The sequence below is a fragment of the Dendropsophus ebraccatus genome, chromosome 11 (assembly GCF_027789765.1).
Source record: "Dendropsophus ebraccatus isolate aDenEbr1 chromosome 11, aDenEbr1.pat, whole genome shotgun sequence".
In the NCBI taxonomy this organism is placed as follows: Eukaryota; Metazoa; Chordata; class Amphibia; order Anura; family Hylidae; genus Dendropsophus; species Dendropsophus ebraccatus.
Window position 1 is genome coordinate 61,872,114 of NC_091464.1, and position 17,673 is coordinate 61,889,786.

Here is a 17,673-nt window from a genome sequence, read left to right on the forward strand (position 1 = left end):
AATCCACCCGGATCAGTCGGGCTTTATGCCTAGCCGTTTCACCTCACAGAACATCAGGCGGTTGTATATGAACCTCCAGGCTCACTCGGGGGGAGGAGGGAGGGGTGGTGCAGCGGTGATCTCACTCGACGCGGCCAAAGCTTTTGACAGCGTCGAGTGGGAGTACCTTTGGGCAGTGATGCATAAGATGGGTATTGGCGAGGGGTATATGAAATGGGTCCGTCTATTGTACGCCAACCCGATAGCAAGGGTGCGGGCTAATGGGGGCCTCTCGGATAGCTTTTCTTTATTTAGGGGAACTAGGCAGGGCTGCCCGCTGTCGCCCCTGTTGTTTGCCATAGCTGTGGAGCCATTAGCCTCATTGATTCGCTCATCTACTGACATAAAGGGGTTTCCCTGGGGGGGGGAGGGGAGGGAGGAGGAGAGAGTCTCCCTATATGCAGATGATATGCTGTTATATACGGATGACTATAATAGCTCCATTGGCCCTATTATGAATATCATCACACGGTTCGGGTCTAAATCAGGCTTTACCATTAACTGGGACAAATCCGTGGTTATGCCCCTGACGGCCTCGGTGTTACTGTCTAGGTCCCCTTCCATCCCCCTGCAGAGAGTTGAACGATTTAAATATTTGGGGGTGGTGGTGTCGGTGCAAGCAGGAGCGTACGTCCAAGATAATCTAGTGCCCATTATTAGAAGAAGTGTAACCAAGGTAGATACATGGTGCCGGATGCCCTTATCGGCAGTGGGCAGGGGTAATCTAATCAAGATGGTGCTTATGCCACAGCTTTTGTACATATTACATAATTCTCCCATATGGATCCCGAATAAATACTTCAAAAAGATTAATACCCTGTTTAGAGAACTCATATGGCAGAAGAAATCAGCTAGAATTAGACTAGATACTTTCCAGAGACCCAAGACAGAGGGGGGGCTAGCAATCCCGGATCCCTTCCTCTATTTTATTGCAGCTCAGTTGCAGCATATGAAAGGGTGGGGACAGACAGATGAACTGGGTGTAGTGGGACGGCTGACCTCCTGGTTGACAGGGCACACACCACCTCTGGCTGCAGTGGACACGGCCTGTGTTATGGGCAGGGGTAGGTTTGTGCCTACTTTGCGCTTATTGAGTAGGGTTTGGGCTCACACAAAAACAATGCTGGGGGTATCTGGCTTTACTAACCTCACTCCGCTATGGAGGAATCCGCAATTGCCTGAACTGTTTCGACTGGAGGGCTTCTCTCCATGGAAACGTGCAGGAGTCTATTATGTCGCACAGGTATGGAAGGATGGCTCTATTGTTTCCTTTGAGACGCTCAAAGAAACCTTCCTCTTCACGAATGTCATGTTCCATAAGTATTTACAGATCCGCCACGCATTGCAGGCCCAACATAACTTAACGCCCCTAGCCCTGTCATCTCACCACCTTCTAGACGCTGTAGGAGATAGGGGGGTGCGAAGAGGGGCTATATCCTATGCATACTCCTCTCTGCTATCCTCAAAATTTTCTGCAACGCCCCTGACTATCAGGGATAAGTGGGTGCAGGAAGTCGGACCCGTTGATGACTCTCAGTGGCAGGAGATGCTGGAACTGGTCCCCTTGTTATCTTTGTGTGAGGCCCAACGGATGCCACAGTTGTTTTTGCTACACAGGGTCTATAAAACCCCGCATATTATGCACAAGATTGGTTACCGGGCGACATCTCAGTGCCCGAGATGTGATGAGGGGGGCGCCCACATACTCCATATGTTTTGGGACTGTCCAGAATTAGAAGCCTTCTGGAAGGGGATAAGGGATATAATTCGCCAGGTTTTTGGTATTTCTATACTTTTAACACCGCAACATTACATTCTTGGGCTACTTGGCACCCTACAATTGGATGACTACACAACATTAGGGGTTCAACGGATTATATACCAAGCGCGTAAATGTATTGCTTCTAAATGGATCAATAGAGAGCCGCCGACCATACCTGACTTCTTGAACAGAATGAACAATATTGTTAGATTGGAAAGGGGTGTCTATGTAAAACGGAAATGTCTCCGCAAATTTGAACAAATATGGGGGAGGTGGCTGGACACACCGGGCATACCAAGCCAAATATTGCTGCAGACCTGTAGAAACCCCCTTCAGCAGTTCCTCAATGCAATGTCCAGTTAAAGGACACATAATGGAAGTACGGTACTGTTGAGGGGCGTGGAGGGGCTCCCTATATAGTTGCGTCAAAATGAACGACGCCAGTGTGGGCGCCGTAGCTAATTATATATGATACGCAGTGAGAGCTATAGCAGTTTTCGGTTCATAGTTTAAGTTGAATGTTAAGATTTTCTCCTTTTTTCCTCACTATACATGACCTACCTAAGCCGGATATGGTGCACTATCGACACGGGGTGTCGAGCAAGCTGTAGGGTACAACGTGCCCGATAGTATCTTCATAAATATGGGGGGGAGGGGGAGGGCTGGTAGCTCTACTTGTTATTCGCGGTTACAGTATAGTTGGTTTGATTAGGAGGAAAATGCAGAAAATGGAGGTTGCATTGCAGACGCCACCTATTGTCTTCCCTGTAATAATTACAGAACATTTCAAACTGTATATCGTGTATTTTTCTACTGTATATTCCTAAATTTCTATGACACGTAAACATTCTGTACATGACGTATATTGCATGTGTGGCTGTACTGCAATGTGTATGTTAATAAAAATTACCTGATTAAAAAAAAAAAAAAAAAAAAACATATCCAAAAGGATGTATTTGAGAAGGAATCCTCCATTTGCCCTTCAGACGTCACTAAAACAGAAGCAGGGATGGAGGCAGATTGTGCAGATGCCAAAGCATAGCTGATAAGAGAATGGAAAATACAAGCTGCAGTCCTGCCAAGCACATCCCACTACAATTTCTGGAGTGTGGGCACTTTCTTAAGGATTCCCTTACATGAGTGTACAATCATTAAAACTCCCTGCAAAAAAAAATCTATTCTTCATTATCGTCCATTACACAGTGGAGCCTGGAGTCCGGCTGCCTTAGGACGTGCACCCATCAGCTATAAGCTTTACTTTTGACTTGAAGTCCACACAGTGCCATTCAGCTAATACTGATTTATTGATTCTTAAAGGGGCATTTTAGAGATTTTTTTTTCAAATTTGCATTGCTCATTACTTTGTAATATAACTTACTTTTGTGTATTACTTTTATATCAATATTAGTGTTGGGAACTGCAGGGCTACTCATGCCCTGATCTCCACTTGCCCATTGTGTTCATGCGCTCCTGTGCACACAACACTACTGACACAGATCCTCCCTCAATGTATTCTAATGCCGATCTAAAATGTGTTAGGATATATAGTACACATAGGTTCTGTGTCAGTGGCACTTAAACACAGCGGTTGAGCGGAGACCAGAGCATGAACAACCCTACAGTTCCTGACGAAAACATTGGTGGTAACAGAGAGCCCTGTGTTGCCTCCTATACTGCCAAACAACGTATAAAAGTAAGTAATACAAAAATTATACAGTGGTGCCTTGGAATAAGAGCATAATTCGTTCCAGGACTGCACTTGTAATCCAAATCCACTCTTAAACCAAAGCAAATTTTCCCATAAGAAATCATAGAAATGCAGACAATTGGTTCCACACCCTAAAAATAATGATTTATTATCCTGAATAACATGTAAAACAGATGAAACAAACATTCAGAAACAGCAGAATATGTGATATTATAGGTTACTGTACAGTAATGGAGAGGATGGGAAACACAAGGGCGGACGGACTGCAGGGAGTATGAAGGAAAGAGCAGGGCAGATGTGGGCACATACATGCAGCACTCTCTGTCCGGGGAGAGAGGGGTTACAGCTATGGAGAGATTACCACCACAGTCCTGTCCTCTGATGTAAGCTCCAGCCTGAAGTGGATCTGCTATGATTTGGAAGGTAAAGGAGACTTCCTGGGTCAGAGTACAGTGCTGTAGACCCCGCTATGCAGGCCATGCCCCTCCTTCACTCTCGCTCCCACCCAGTACAGGGAGCTCTTAAACCAAAACAATGCTCTTAAACCAAGTCACAATTTTGAAAAACTGTGAGCTCTTAAACCAAGGTACCACTGTACTTTTTATTTTTTATAGAGTTGGTCATGAGATGATCTCATAGGTGCAGGGCTCAGTAATGGAGTTCGGCCCTTGTGTGTCCATCATATGACCAGGGCAGATTTCTATCCGCAGGAGGTAAATAAGGAAAACAAACAGAAAAGGTGAGTAATGGATAAATAAAGCATATTACATCCTATTTCACTAAATAAAGAAAAACAAAAAAAAACTCAATCTGTATCAGTAGATTTAGTATTGATTTGCAGCTTAATATGGGCTATGCATTAAACTATGACTGTCCTAGTGACAGGCTGCCCACGTGTATATATTGTGCAAGAAGCAATAATAAAGCCATCCCGCCACAGCTGCTCCATTCGCTCTTACATTGTCCTTCCACATCCTGTTGAGCACTGTTTACTCTCTCTGTCTGTGACACACCCGCAAAGATCACTGTGCACACCAAAGAAGCTGCAGCCAAGTGCCGAACAATTGTGGAATAGCAGAGATGTCAGTGCCCTGCACCTATAACACTGCCAGGAATCAGAGGGCACCTGCAAACATAACATTTGCCAGTACACCATACATATGCCCCACAGTTAGGGCCCTAATAGATGGGTCCATTATCTATAGATGGATCTGTAATATGCTGTGTTTACACAGAGACATTTATCTGACCGATTTTTGAAGCCAAAGCCAGGAATGGATTTGAAGAGAAGAAATCTCTTTCATTTATAACCTATTCTCTGCTAATAGTCTGTTCCTGGCTTTGGCTTAAAAAATCTGTCAGATAAATCTCTCTGTGTAAATAGGGCTTGTGATTAGTTAAGGCCCTATTACACGGGCCAATGTTTAGGAGCAAGATCACCGTTTGCTTGCTCCTCCTTCCCTACTAGCTGTCACTACTATTACACGCACCAACAGTGAGTGGGGGTGGGGGGGGAAGCTGCCTGCACGATCTTTAGTCTGCTGCCGCCACTCCTATTACATGGAGCGATGGCCAACAGACTATCGCTATCGTTTAAGTTTTTTTCAATATGTAGAAAGACAAGGATCAGCCAACAATATGCATGTCGCTGTTCATTGCCTTTTAACAGGAGCTATTACACCAAGTGATTATCGGCCATAACAGATGATAATCGCTTGGTGTAATAGGGCCTTTAGTCTGGCAGCTGAACAGGTCGTACTGATAGGTTGAAAAGATCAGCGCCCATTGGTTGCAAGTCTTCCTGTGTAATTATGGATGTGCATCCGACAGCTGATTGCCAGAAAGGGACGCAGGAATGATCCAAAAATGAGAGCTGATCACAGATCAGGCTTGTACTAACAGGCGGCCTCGGACCAACTAAAAGGGCCTTTAAAGGCTAAGAAAAACATGTCCACTTTCTATTAGAATAAGCACCTCTCCTGTCCTCAGTTTGGGTGTGGGATTTGCCGCTCAGTACCATTTAAGTGAATGGAGGTGATCTGTAATACCACACACAACCTGAAGATAGGGGCGGGGCAATTTTTTTTAAAGACAGGGGCGGGGCAAGAAAGTTGCTGTTTTTTTTTCTAATCCCAGAAAACTACCATATACTTTATGCTAAAGTTGGCTATCCGTATCAGGTGTATGGGGGCTTCCCAAGTTTCCACCAGAAGAGGAGATTGCTGGAGATAGGGGTCAGATGCAATAGAGTTTTACTGTCCAACTCTTTTGTTCTCATTGGGATAAGCCGGTCCCATTGTGTTGAAGGCCAACCTGTTCTCTCACCACAGAAAACACTCGAACATAGCATTATACCTCACGACTCCCTATATATGTTTGGCTTGGCCAAATGTACATTTGGCTGCAATTACAAGCCTCTGCCAGGCACCCTATCAGCAAGCCCTGGATGCGTTATATCTAATGTGTACTGGCTTCTAAATTCCCTTTTTACAAAAACAATCCCAGTCATACCATCATGTGTCATATGTAGGTCATAGGAAATGTTTTGCAATGCTTAAAAAAAAAAAAAAAAAAAAAAAAAATCACCATTTTGCCAGGACCTGCTTTCTATAACTGCTGCAGTATTATAGCAAAGTCCTGTGAAATTGGTAATGGTATAGTAGTGGGCAAAATCTAATTGAACAGCACCATTAAAGTGGGTCATACACAAAAATGTATCTAGATAGATAATAATGGGCCAATTATTTGGCAAAATGAGTGCGGATCATATGAGTGTTCGTGGCAGGAGGTTTTCTCCCCAAGATCAAAAGGACCTGACATGCCAGAATCCAACTTGCCCAAACTTTCTGAGGGGCCTTCCAGATGTTCCAAAATGGTGTACAGGCCTGTCAAGGTAATACTGCATATGCTGTACCTCCCAACACAAAGGGGGAGATTTATGAAACATGGTGTAAAGTGAAACTGTCTCAGTTGCCCCTGGCAACCAATCAGATTCCACTTTTCATTCCTCACAGACTCTTTGGAAAATGAAAGGTGGAATCTGACTGGTTGATAGGGGCAACTGAGCAAGTTCCACTTTACACCATGCTTGATAAATCTCCCTCAATGTTTACCAGTTGGCAGCCACCACTAGGGGGAGCTCAATGCATACAGTTGTATGACTGACTAAAATGTATAGACAGTAAGCAGTAAGCTTCTCCACTGTCTATAGTGGTGGCTGCAGACAGACAGAGTCCTGTCACTTGACTTTATGTCTATTCAGGGGGTTTGATACTTAGTATAAGAAACCCAATTCTCCAATCCTTATCAATATATAATTAAAGGGAAAGTCTATATTTAGTTATCTTCTGGTATGTCAAAACATAAGAGAGAGGGTTACAGGAAGTAGTGCGCGCTGGGAATATTAGTATAGTAGTCACTAGTACATAGTATGAGAATTGACTCTCTGAACCGGATAACCCCTGTAATAACCCCAGGAGTCTCCTCCAGACCATCCACCCTAGGTCACAATGATGAAGCACAGTCAAAATATAGTAAAACCCTTTATAGAAAGTAGAATACCTCCAGAACATATACTTATGTATAGCACACCCAGAAATCTATGACTAAGGGCATGAGCTGAACTCTAATAAAGAATTCATGACTATATTTAGAGGCGTGCTGGACCTTAATTGCTCCCAACAAAGGCCCGATGGCCTAAAATGCGTTAGTAATAGTTGTACAGATGCTCATCACCTGTATAATGTAAGTGTCAAACTATAATAACAGGAACCTGGCAACTCATAGATTGATCAAATACCGAAAAATGAATTACGACCCACAGGATGTGTCAGCCTTTAAATGATCACTTTTATTATAACTTTTAACATCAAATAATCAGTAGATGAAATATAACGCAAGTTTGCAATTTATTATTTTATTTTCTTATCATACTTTAAAACAGTGCTATATTTACTATACTTACCTGTACCCAGGTCCAGTCCCCTGAAGGTAGTATTATACTACTGCACTCACTATTCAGCTGGAAGGGTCACTGTGTACATACATTACATTACTTATCCTGTACTGATCCTGAGTTAGGGTGGGTTCAGACTGAGGAATTCTCGCGGAAAATGTCCGCGGAATTCCGTCAGCTGTCCACCCGTACGGGCACGCGCTTTTCCGCTGGCTCCATAGACACCATTTTATGGGCCGGCGTATTCTGCGATCCGCTGAAAGAAGTGACATGACACTTCTTTCAGCGTATAGCGGAATACGCTGGCCCATAGAATGGTGTCTATGGGGCCAGCGGAAAGGCGCCCAGATGTGCGGGCGGACAGCTGACGGAATTCCGCAGACATTTTCTGCGAGAATTCCTCAGTCTGAACCCACCCTTACATCCTGTATTATACTCCAGAACTGCACTCACTATTCTGCTGGAGGGGTCACTGTGTATACATTACATTACTTATCCTGCACTGATCCTGAGTTACATCCTGTATTATACTCCAGAGCTGTGCTCACTATTCTGCTGGTGGGGTCACCAGGAGGCCATAACACACACACACACATATTATATATATATATATATATATATATATATATATATATATATATATATATATATATATATATATACACTGTATTTTGTTTAATGAAAAGAAATTATAAAGTGATAGTCTAGTTTAATATTTTAATCTGATATTGCTATATATATATATATATATATATATATATATATATATATATATATATATATATATATAAATATATATATATATATATATATATATATATTTATTTATTTTTTTATTTTTTTTTTATTTTTAAGCTGAAAATCCAAACCGGTGTCTGGTAATAAACAGGACAACCTGGCTGAGCTGTATACAACTGGACTATGTACTGTGGATGATAAGCTCTGTGAGTGATTTATTCCTTACAGGAGTGGAAGTCTTGGAAGCACAATGCCAGCAGCTTATTATGTATCAGAGTGTAATAGGCACAAAGTGAGCTTTTATTTTACCAGAGCTGTGATGGGTGATTATTGGCAGTTCTGGGCCCATAGGACATCTGTATAATGGTATACAAGCTGCAGTAGGCTGGAATAGTTTCTTGCTTGCAAACTCAGGTCCTGAATAGATTGGCCAACAAATCCCCATTCTGCTAAATTACAGGGTGCCTATCACAGGGTACTAGAACAAATCTATAGCCTTTCTGGACTCCTGGCCTCATGGCTCCCATGTGTTTTTTGGGTGGTTATGGGCCCCACAGGAGCTCAGGGCCCCGGGCTGCCACCCGAAACACCCCTATTATAATCCACTACTGGTCATCCACTCCAGAATGAACAGGAGTGTGAATAACCCTTTAAATGTTTAAGGCCCCCCAGCCTTTTACTAGTAAGCGTTTCAACAGCTTGAAACCCCCTTTCAATGTATGAGATCAGCAAGAACCCACCACCACCACCACCACCAGGAAGGAGTGTGGTCCAAAAGGTCAGGGTCCACCAATACCCAGGTCCATACTGCTATGCCCAGTCCAAACAGTGTAAAGTACAGAAGTCAGCAAAGGTCATCAGGGCCATCATCTCACAAGAGTCCAGTCCAACCTGTCTGCCCTGCTGCCCAGTGATAGGATCTAACACCAGCCAATGTGCAGCCTCCAGGAAATAAGCAGACATTGCTGAGCTGGAAATGCCAGGTCCACAGGAATGGGTAGTTACCATCGGACAAAACAACACCTGTCTCATCTGTGATTGCAGCTCTGGAGTATAAAACAGGATGTAATTCAGTATCAGTACAGGATAAGTAATGTAATGTATGTATACAGTGACTCCACCAGCAGAATAGTGAGTGCAGCTCTGGAGTATAATACAGGATGTAACTCAGGAGCCTTACAGGGTAAAGATATAATGTACGTACACAGTGACCCCACCAGCAGAATAGTGAGCGCAGCTCTGGAGTATAATACAGGATGTAACTCAGGAGCCTTACAGGGTAAGGATATAATGTATGTACACAGTGACCCCACCAGCAGAATAGTGAGCGCAGCTCTGGGATCTAACGGGAAATCAGTAGAACCTGTAATGTATTATGTCATACTGTATAATGTATAATGTCAGAAACTAGGAAATAACACTTAAAGGTTGACATTCCCTGCCTTTTCGTATGTGATCTCTGTATAAATTTGCAGGTATCTGCTTTCGGAAGGTTTGGCACTTATATTATACAAATGAAGAGTATATCTGCACAACTATTACATATGCATTTCTTGCAAGTTTATCCTATAAGTAGGGAGTAAAATAGACCTGTACTTCAGATAACTGTGAACAATCACATGTAAGGATGTGAATCACATTCTATTCCTAACATAGGACAGGAGGAAGCTTGGCATGACACAAGGGATATCTACTGATGTTCCTGTGTCATGCTCCGTCCCCTTAGGCCCTGCACTTGGATATACATATGGCGTAGTGCTCCTTAAAGGGAACCAATCTGCACAGGCCTCGCAGCCAGGACTCCTATCATGTCGGTGGTTGCAGACTCTGTAGCTTCAGGTCCCGGTAAAACGCTGTTTAATCACGAGTGCGAGGCAGTGGGAGAGCCATGATTAGTCATGTGGGTGGTGTCCTAGTGACGGCTATCTGCCTGTCAGCGAACTCTGCAGGAGTGGGGGCCCAATGGGGGCCCATTAGAGGCAACATTACCGGTCATTTACAGAGCCCATTAGAGGCCACTTTGCCTGTCAATCACAGGACCCAGAACCCCCTACACAATAGGCGACCCAGCTGTCAGGTCTGTGCAGCCGCTCTGGGAGCCTAATCAGCACAAATGTGCTGATTGGTTCCCTTTAAAAGGGAATCTACCAGTACCCGGGCTCTACCTGAGGTGTTAACAGTGTGTTCTAAGCTGGCAGTCCTCTTGTGAGCAGGTTATCATTTTGGAATTTGTCCGTAGAGTGAATTATGTGGATCTTGGGTCAAAGAGGAGTTGTGTTTGTGCACTCTTGCCCTCTCCTTCTCTCCTCTTCATGAATAACCTCTGCTGCCTGGCTTCCTGCTCACTCAGCTGTCAGTCAGTGTCTCTGGGTGTTTATTTCAGACAGAAACTGCCCACAGAGGACTAATCTGCAATCAGATATACAGTAGTTAAATCTCCTACCCTAACTATTAGAGCTGTGATCTAGGGGTAAATCACCAGTCTAGAAACTAAGAACAGTTTATTTTTCCTGGGTTCAATTCCCCTGATGGAAATGAAATATATATTTTTTTTCTTCTCATTATTGTATCATTTTTAAAAATGCAAAGAATTCTCAATCAGGTCCAAATTAGTTTCAAAATGTAGTTTTTTTAATGCAATGATGAGAAAAAATAAATAACTATATATTATTTCCATCTGGGTAATTGAACCCGGAAAAAAAGCTGTTGTTGGTCTTTAGACAGGTTATTTACCTCTGTAGACAGACACTGTCTGACAGCGCAAGCGAGCAGAACAGAATATTCATGAAAAAGAGGGAGGAGGAAGGAGTAGTGAGGTGTGCCAGAGTGCAGCACAAACACTGAGCCACAACTCCTCTTTCACTCTTCATTACAGAAGGAGACCTGAGATTGTGAATAATCCACTCCACGGACAAATTACCAAAAGGTAATATGCTCACTAGGGAACTTCCAGCAGCTCAGGTAGGGGCTAAGTGCTGACAGATTACCTTTAACCTTGTGTTGAACACTAGTCAGTAGCTAAAGCAAACATGATCAGCGCTGCACATGAACTGCATTATAAACAACACAAACATACATTTGAATGACAAATTGAGCTCTGCTACATCTGTTTATTTTAAGGTACATTAGGCATGTGGCAGAACAAGCTGTGGTGCCCATGAGCTAGCGTTTCCATACGGATAATAAACAGTACAAATTCTGTACATTATTCTGCACACTTTCATTTACCAGTTCACACTACAGGCCTCACACATCCAGGATGCACAGGGCGTCAATCAGCCGTATAGTGGGAACTGGCAGACGTAGCATGAGCCTCTCCCTGCTCCGTCACTGGTGCATTCATGCAGAGCCGGCAGCATCAATCTCTTTCTAGAAGTGAGGACAAATGAGCAGCAAATCAGCGTGTGAACAAGTCCTTGAGGCCATGTCTAGTTGGATCTGGGCAGATGTGACTGCCATCTCAGATGATGCGTGCCGGTGTCACGTGCGGCCCACTTTTTACCGGATCTAATGGGATCTTATTATTTATTAAAGTAAAGTAAACAAAGCTTTGAACCAACAACGCAAAGTAAAGTCCTATGACACTATAGAATTCTCTGTGGATTTCAGTATGAACTTGAATTTTAACTTGGAAAAAGTGATCCAAACTGATGTCTGTTATTTCAGTCAAAATCCCATAGAACAATGTTTTCCAATCCTAATACTAAATGATGCTTGAGAGATGTATGTTTCTGTTGCCTTTTAAAGAGCAGGATAGCCTAAAAATAAATTGATCACAGTCAATAGAAAGTGTCATCGCCATCATGACTTGTGTAAATAAATACTGTATAGCAAATTACACCATATAATCCAACAGTCCAATTTTTGCAGGACTGTGCACCAAATGAGGCGACACAAAGGTGGCATGTATGCAAATCTACTTATAAAAGTGAGTTCTGATAGTTCTGGGGCGCTGCCAGATGAATTAGGACACGGCTTTGAATGGTTATTTTCATTTCAAACCACTTCCCGTCACCAAATAGCCTACGTGATTCCTGATAATTCTGTGAATCACTTCACGTACTATAAATGAATTCTGACCCCAGAAGAACAACACTAAAATCTCAGCAACCAGATGTCTTCCTTTTCTGATATCTGCTGTCCGATGCATGAAAAGAAAAATCTGTCTCTAGTAGCACAGAGACCAAGACCGAGCTCAGGAAATGGGGGTGGGGCTTAGCTAGTGCTATGTGAAGAAGAGGGGTTGAGAAATACGGTGAAATGACTACCACATTGTTCTTTGAATTTGTTGCACTACCTGTAAGCTGTGTCTTTCAGTCAGAAGATATACACTGTCCCTGAAGGTTCAAGTTCAGGATCAGCAGTTCGGGGCATAGTGTAACCCCCCTGGAAGGCCACCGTGCTATTGAACGGTGGACACATGAGAACAGGGGCCCCAATAGGTGATGTTATTTTGGACTAGGTTTGCTTTCCCTGTCTCTCTTTATTTGCAGGTGATGGTTGTAAGGATCCGAGTCTATTGGCTGCGGGAGTGATGACGTCACCACTATGTCTTAGTAATGCTGTATCCAGGCAGATTAGATCACCATGGTGACAGCCGGGCAGCGCTGATTGGACGCAGCACTGAGCGGGAAGGAGCCTGTATATAAATCAGCGCTCTGTGACAAGAGGCTCAGTTAATTACCTCACCAGTAACAGCGCCCCGCCCCCCCGGCCCTCAAGTTATCCCCATAAAAAAAAAAAAAAAAAAAAATCGTCACTGTGTTTTATTAGTGGATGTGGTCACAGAAGTAATCTCTGTGGACTGGGTTTTATTTTGGTCTTGAAGTTATTATATTTATGAATATTTATTAATAAATAATATTTAATGGTTGGTTTTAATAAAGTAAGCCATAATAAAACACCGTGGCCTGTTTCACCAAAGCAATTTGTCGCGTTTTATTTAGTATGATGTTTATATTAAGTATATATGTTAAGTGGGCCTTCTGGTTTCATGCTATGCAGCAGTAACTACATACATTACTTATCCTGTACTGATCCTGAGTTATATCCTGTATTATACTGCAAAGCTGCACTCACTATTCTGCAGGTGGGGTCACTGTGTACATACATTATTACTGATGCTGAGTTACATCCTGTATTATACTCCAGAGCTGCACTCACTATTCTGCTGGTGGGGTCACTGTGTACATACATTATATTACATTACTTATCCTGTACTGATCCTGAGTTACATCCTGTATTAGACTGAAGAGCTGCACTCACGATTCTGCTGGTGGGGGTCACTGTGTACATATATTACATTACTTATCCTGTACTGATCCTAAGTTACATCCGGTGTCATCCTCCAGAGCTGCACTCACGATTCTGCTGGTGGGGTCACTGTGTACATACATTACTTATCCTGTACTGATCCTAAGTTACATCCGGTGTTATCCTCCAGAGCTGCACTCACTGTAGTCCAGAGATGCTGGAGGGGACAGGGGCTGTAGACATTAGTAGACAAAGAACTCTGAAGAGGCTGGAAACACAAACAGCAAGAACCAGGAAGCACAGTGGTCAAACAGGATACTGGTGCTGAGAGACGCCTCCATACATTTCTGTTGTAAGACGTCTCCAGGATCAGTACACCCACCAAGCGGAATTCATATTTCTTCCTCCAACACTGTGGAATCCTTATATCAGAAACTGAAGGGGAACTGGGCCAAATGTTGGTGTAGGAAGCTTATTCTGTGTATAATAAAAAGTTCTGCAATGTTCTGACAACCCTTGTGTTTAAATCCTTCATTTTTAATATCTCTGCTTACTGCCAGTGACTGTTCATCATCCAGAGACCTAACACAACTCCAGATACATAACAAGCTGGGACGCCAGGTAGATGTCTTCTTACTCTTGTCTCATAGAGGATTTAAGCGGCTCCACAGTCCTGGGTCGTCTTTGCCTCATTTTCCTGTCATGATGCACCAAATCTTTTCTATTGGTGAAAGGTCGGGAGACAAGTTCAGTACACGGGCTGTTGTGATGCATGTACATGTGGTTTAGCGCTGTCTTAGTGAAATGTGCAAGGACTTCTCTGAAAGAGATGTAGTCTGGATGTGTAAGCTGCCCACACCACAGACATTGGATGGAGGCCTAAGGGTACTATTACACGGCTGATGAAGGCCCGATCAATATTGTAAATAAGCGTCAATCTGCTAGATCGGCGCTCGTTTACTAAGCCTATAACACGACCCGATAACCGTTTAGCAAAGGCTGCACAAACATTGTTAGCGATGTCTGTCCAGCCGTTGCCCAAACAGCTAATACATTACCTGTCCACGCTCCCGGTCCTCTTCTGCACTCTGCTCGCTTCCCAGTCCTGCAGCCGCAGCTCCAGAGAGGTCCACTCAGCCAATGGATGGGACCACCGTGGCCAGTCATCTCAGAGAAGCTGCAGTGCGTGGTGTCGGGAAGAGAGTAGAGTGCAGGAGAAAACCAGGAGCGTGTACAGGTAATGTATTAACTGTTTGTTCAATTATCAGCGATGAGCACGCGACGCCTGATGATCTTAGGTGAGGGCCTTAAGAAATGATCAACCAACGATTGTTTCATTTGGCTGCTTATCTCTCCATGTAATAGGGCCCTAAGTTGTTCTATATACCATTCAACATTGATAGCGGCTATACAGATGTGTAAGCTGCCACACTAATGCTCCTTTAGCTGTTTGTTATTAGTACCACTTACTTTTTTAGCTTTTTGCCGCCCCTGCCCAAACTTTTTTGCGATGCCTTCAAGTTCATTTTTTCACGACCCAGTAAAATGTCTGATTTCCCCATCTGATAGGTGCTCTAGTGTATGTGTCTTACTGTGAATGAATGATGGCTCTATGTAATGTGCATTTATTTACATTTTACACTGTATTCCAACTACTCTGGTATTGGGGTTGTACCTCCAAAGGCTCCGGGTTTTCTACAATTGTATCCAATCTAGACATCAGGCTGTGTAGGTAAAATGTATTGGATACACTGTATAAAACAGTCAGGGCAGGAGATACATTTGTGCTGTTTTTCAGTGACATAGACTGCAAACATCTATAGCAGACTACCATAGGCTCCATTTACCCCTTGGTGTCTGCTGGAGGTGCAGGCACACAGTGACATATAGCGCCCATAGGCTCTCATGTAGTGGGATTTGTTTACTAGATTCCCAACAGCACATAAAGTGTATAGGAGCCAGGTGGAGGCCAAACGAAATGACTGGCACCTATACTCTCTTTTTTTTTCTATGTTTTCTATGTTTAAATGAAGGTAATACATATGGCCATTGGATGACTCCCTTCTTGTTAAACTGCAGTCCATGCTCCCTCTGTACTGATATTTGGTCTTTTCTCTGGTCTTTTCAAAAAAAGAGACCAACCACCAGAAGGCCCAGTCCTTTGCGCACTGACAGACGTGACTTGGTATTGATTGACAGCAATTCCTGAGCGCACATGGACAGGGAAAAGTCTTTACTGTGCACGTGTACAGCTGCTTCGCGTCCACATTCAGTAGCGTAGAATCCTGGGGGGGTGCTTGCATTGTATGGTCAGCTCTCCTGTCACACAGCACCAAAACCTCTGTAATCTCACAGTGACATTATACTGACTGAATTGTTGCATAATAAAGAGCATTGTCTCCTGGTAATCATGCATAGTTAATATAATTAGCTTAAGTTAATAACATAATTAGCGCTCAGTTGATATACAACCTGCATGGTGGACAGGTGTCTCTCCTTGTTTGACTGCACAATGCAATGGGACTTCCTGTGTTTGGTCTTTTTTTTTTTTTTAAACCAAATATAAGCACGGAGGGAGCATAGGAGCAGCTTGACAGGAAGGGAGACATTTAGACCAAGATTTATCAAAGGGTGTAAAATATACACAGGTGTAAACTGCTCAAAGAAACCAATCACAGCTCAGCTTATATTTTACCAAGCTGAGAGCTGAGCTGTGTGGGTTGCTGGGTGCAGTTCACACCAGTGTATATTTTATACCCATTGATAAATATTCCCCCTAGTGGCCATATGTATAACATTGATTTAAACACAGAAAACTTGCACAACTGCTTGTGATCACAGCCCCTGTTGATGTCTGATGACATGCCAAAAGTTAGTTTTAGTTACAGTGCCCATTTACAGCGTTCTTGTTTTTTTTCAGGTGACATGAACGTCATATGGTAGCTATTTACTATAGTGGTGCTTCTACAAAACCTTTAATTTTATTATCTAGCAGTAAGTAGCTTCCTTATACGACTTTTAACCTAAGGGTATACCTGTCTTACCTTACCACATGCACTTGGATCCCCAGGTGTGTGATACAGCCCGCAATGACCGCCATCTTTGTTCTCAGCATCCATATAGCATCTCATTAGAGATACTCCAGACCTTTATTTTAGGACAACATACATACTATCTCCACAATATTCCCTGATGAACCTATGCACACCACATAGGGGAAACACGTTGGAAGTGGAACAACCCTGATTAACTGTTTCTCCAAAATTATTTGTTTAGACTATATGTCCTCCTCTCTATGTTCTGATGCACTCTACCTCACCAGACGGCAATACTGTATTCCCCTAACACCAATACCTGACTGAAACTTATCTTGACAGCCTGATAACAGTTTTCTAGTGTAAGGCTGCATTCACACGTTCAGTGTTTTTCCCGGTCCGTGATTGTGGTCCAGCAGCAACCTCCGTGATCCGTGCAAAACAGTCCGTTTTTCATCCGTTTTGCATCCGTTTTGTATACGTGTCCGTTTTTTTTCATGGATCTTTGCTAAAGCATTTTAAATACATTGATTACATCACATCCACGGATCTCATTGATTTCTATGGGGAATCCTTTCGGTGCATCCGTTCCGAGTAATGACATGTCCTATTTATTAACGGAACAGATCACGGATCATCACGGAACATCTGAATAGCCCAATAGAAAGCAATGGGCTGTAAAATTGTCCGTGCGCACGGACAACTTCCCGGAACGTGTGAATGCAGCCTAAGGGCATCTTCCGTCTGGCTAAGGGACGCCTGACACAGCAGTTCTCTTCTACGCTAGGCAGGGTCTTACAGGGCTACCTTCCCGACAGAACCTTAGCCTACTTTCTTACCTATACCCTCTGCTGTACAAATTTGTAATACTTGTATATACTTGTATATAGACTTTTCAGCGCACACAGCGCACAGCAGCACTTAAAGCGCAAATCTAGTAAAGACATTATACGGGTAAGTATCTAGCATTACCTGTTCATTCTATGGAGAGTAGCGGGGGTTGGAGGGTTATGCTGCTGCAAGTCACTTCTGGTGCCACATTTCCCTTAGAGAACAATAGACAATTGCACAAAAATTCCAAATTGGCTGTTCTCTACTCACCAGAGTACAGATACTTCGTGGGGTCAATACACAATGAAAAAAAGCTCTTATGGCAGTTATCCAGGTAGGCCCATAGGCAGGG

General features: G+C 43.3%; 1 protein-coding gene across 1 annotated transcript in view; it reads right to left on the reverse strand.

Moving 5' to 3' along the window:
- DOP1B (DOP1 leucine zipper like protein B) overlaps window positions 1-17,673 on the reverse strand; it is a 99,277-nt gene that overhangs the window by 76,142 nt on the left and 5,462 nt on the right. The gene's annotated exons all lie outside the window — the stretch shown is intronic.